Genomic DNA, 3,714 nt, shown 5'->3' on the forward strand with positions numbered 1-3,714 from the left:
TAGCTAGAGCAAAAAGACAACAAATGGAGATCAAGAGGATACGAACTTTTAAGGTAATTAGGAAAAAACAGCCTTCACAATGGTCACAAATAATATAAATTTCCTGGGGTAACTCTAAACAAAGAAATGAAAGATCTTTATGAAAATAATGTCCGGTCTCTGAAAAAAGAACTCAAAGAAGACATCAGAAAATTGAGAGATATCCCATGCCCATGAATTAGTAGAATTAGCATAGTAAAAGTGGCCATAGTACTAGAAGCAATCTACAGATTCATTGCAATATCCATCAACCCCCCCCAAATTTCTATGGTAAAGCAAACACAAAAACAACAACGATGACGATGATGACGACAATGACGATGATGATGAGGATGATGAGGATGATGAGGACGACTAGATGAGGATGGGAACAAAGATGACAAAAACAATGACAGAGAAAACAATTCTTAACAATAAAAGAACTTCAGGGGGTATCATCATCTCTGACATCAAACTATAGTACAGAGAAATAGTGCTTAAAAACTGCATTGTACTGGTACAGAGACAAACAGGGTGATCAATGAAATATAATAGAAGACCCAGAAATAAAACCACACATCTACACATTCTTGATCTTTCACAAAAATGACAAAAGTATAAAATGGAAAAAAGAAAGAATCTTCAATAAATGGTGCTGGTATAACTGGAAATCAGTATGTAAAAACATGAAAATAGACTCATATCTGTGACCCTGCACAAAGCTCTAGTCCAAGTGGATCAAGTACTTTATAATTGAATCAGATACACTGAATCTAATAGGAGAAAGTGGAAAGAGCCTTGAACTCATTGTCAAAGGTGTGGGTGGTGGGGGCAGTGTTTTCTTAAGAGACTCCAATGTCCCAGCTCTAAGATTAAGCATTCATAAATATGCTACTCACTGGAAGACTAGCATATCCTGAGGTATAACAGAAGATATACTACATGCAGAACATTTGTTAAGAACCCTCCTAAAGTCTCAAAGCTGCCACTGGGAACAAAATGGTCTCTGGGACACATCACAGCTTAGAGTCTCTGCCTACAGAATATGATTCCTCATATGCCCATGCCTTTCTGCTAGGACTGACTGCTAGTTACTGTGCTCCTCAGAAGACTCCATATCCTGAGGCATCCCAAAGATGTGTTGTACTGAGAGAATGATACTACATCCTGAGGCATCCTAGGATATCTGCTGCACTCAGGTCATCTGAGAACACAGCCAAAGACATCCTAGAAGAACCACTGCATGCAGGGCACACCAGCTTGAAGGCATTCCAGGAGTTCCTTTTTACACAAAGGAACTGTGCAATTGGTACCACAGTCTGAAGAAATTCTGGAGTCTCTGGGTCATTACAAGGAAACTGACGCAAAAGACTGAATGTCTCCATGGAGTTATGTTGCACACAGAGAAACAGAAACCACAGTCTGTAGTCCCCCCTGGAGGAAAGCTTCACATGGGTCAATACCTTGATTGCTCCTAAGAAGATTCAACAGTCTGAATGCCTCCATATCTATTATAGCCAGGGCAAATACAAGTCCATAAGCAGCAGAAGCCAATATATTTTTACATCACTAGAACCCAGTTCTCCCACAACAGGATACACCAACACATCTGAAAATTAAAAAGTTGACCTAAAATCCTGTCACATAAAGATAATGCACTACTTCAAGGAGGACATAAGCTAAACACTGAAAGAAATACAAGAAAACACAGATAGACAGACAGAACCCCTAAAAGATGAAAGAAAATAAATCCCTTAAAGAAATACAGGAAAACACAAACAGGCAAAAGAACTGTATAAAGCAGTCCAAGACTTAAAAGTGGAATCATAAGCAATAAAGAAACACTGATGGAGGCAAATCTGGAAATGTAAAACCTAGGAAAGAGGTCAGGGATTACAGATGTAAGTATCACCAACAGAATACAAGAGAAAGAAGGAATAATCTCAGGTGTAGAAATGCCATAAAAGAAATTGACACAGTTGTCAAATAAAATTCAAAACATAAAACTCCTACCCCAAAACATCCAGAAATTCAGGATACACTGAAAAGACCAAATCTAATAATAATTGGAATAAAGAAAAATGAAGATTTGCAGCTCTAAGGATTGGAAAATGTTGTCAACAAAACCATAGAAAAAAACCTGCCCCAACCTAAAGAAAGAGATGGCCATAAAGGTACACCAAGCCTATAGAACACCAAACAAATGAGACCAGAAATGTAAATCTTCTTCATGGAGAATAAATAAAGAATATTAAAAGATGCAAGGAAATTGGTCAAAGCTAGACCTATCAGAATATACCAGATTTCTCAGCAGATTCTATGAAAATTAGAAAAGCCTGGTCAGAAGTCATGCAAACACTAAAAGAACACAAATGCCAGCCCAGGCAATTATACCCAGGAAAATTGTCAATCAACATAAATGGAGAATCCAAAATATTCCAGGACTAAACCAAATTCAAACAGTATCTCTCTGGAATCCATCCCTACAGAGCATCCTAGGAAAAAAACTGCAACAAAAGGAAGTTTCCCCTACCAAAGAAAAAAATATTAAGCATCTCACAACAAAGCAAAAAGGAGAGAACCGTAAATACATAAAGCCACCTAAAATAACAAATATAATGGGAGCCAACAGTCATTTGACTTTAATATCTCTCAATTTTAATGGACTCAGCTCACCTATAAAAACATATAAACAAACAAACTGGATATGGAAACAAGTCCAGCAATTTGTTCCATACAAGAAACACACCTCATTAACAAAGACAGATACTATCTCAGAGTAAAAGGATGGAAAAGGTTCTTCCAAGCAAATTGTCCAAAGAAACAAGCTGGAGTTGGCATTTTATTATCCAATAAAATAGACTTTCAACCAAAAGTTATCAAACAAGATGAATAAGGAGACTTCATATTAAACAAAGGGAAAATCCACCAAGAAAAAATTTCAATTCTGAATATGTATGCCCCAAAAGCTAGAGCCCACACATTCTTAAATGAACCTTACTTAAAGCTCAAAACACACATTGAACCCCACACAATAAGAGGGGGATATTTCAAAAGTCCACTCTCACCAATGGACAGGTAAATAAAACAGAAAGTAAACAGAGACATAGTGTAACTAATAAAGATATGAACCAAATGGATTTAACAAAAATCTCCAGAATACTTCACCCTAAAACAAAAGAATACACCTTCTACTCAGCATCTCATGCAACCTTCTCCAAAATTGAACTTATAACTGATGACAAAACATCCCTCAACTGATACAAGAAGATTGAAATTATTCCGTGCACCCTGTCAGACAACCATGGCATCAGGCTGGTCTTCAATAACAGTAAAAGCACCAGGAATCCAACATACGTATGGAAACTGACCAACTCTCTACTCAATTATAGCTTAGTCAGGGAAGAAACAAAGAAACTAGAAACTTCCTGCACGTTAATGAAAATGTGGACACATCATACCCAAGCTTATGGGACACAATGAAAGCAGTGAAACAGGAAAATTCATAGCACTAAGGGGACAAATAAAGAGACTGCAGAGATATTATACTAGCAAATAAACAGCACACCTGAGACATTCTAGAACAAAAGAAGCAAACTCTCCCAAGAGGAGTAAGTAGCCAGAAATAGCCATAATCATAAATAAAATAACCAAATAGAAACAAAGAGAGCAAGAAAAAGAATAAAAAAAGCCAAA

The sequence above is a fragment of the Rattus norvegicus genome, chromosome 1, assembly GCF_036323735.1.
Source record: "Rattus norvegicus strain BN/NHsdMcwi chromosome 1, GRCr8, whole genome shotgun sequence".
Taxonomy (NCBI): Eukaryota; Metazoa; Chordata; class Mammalia; order Rodentia; family Muridae; genus Rattus; species Rattus norvegicus.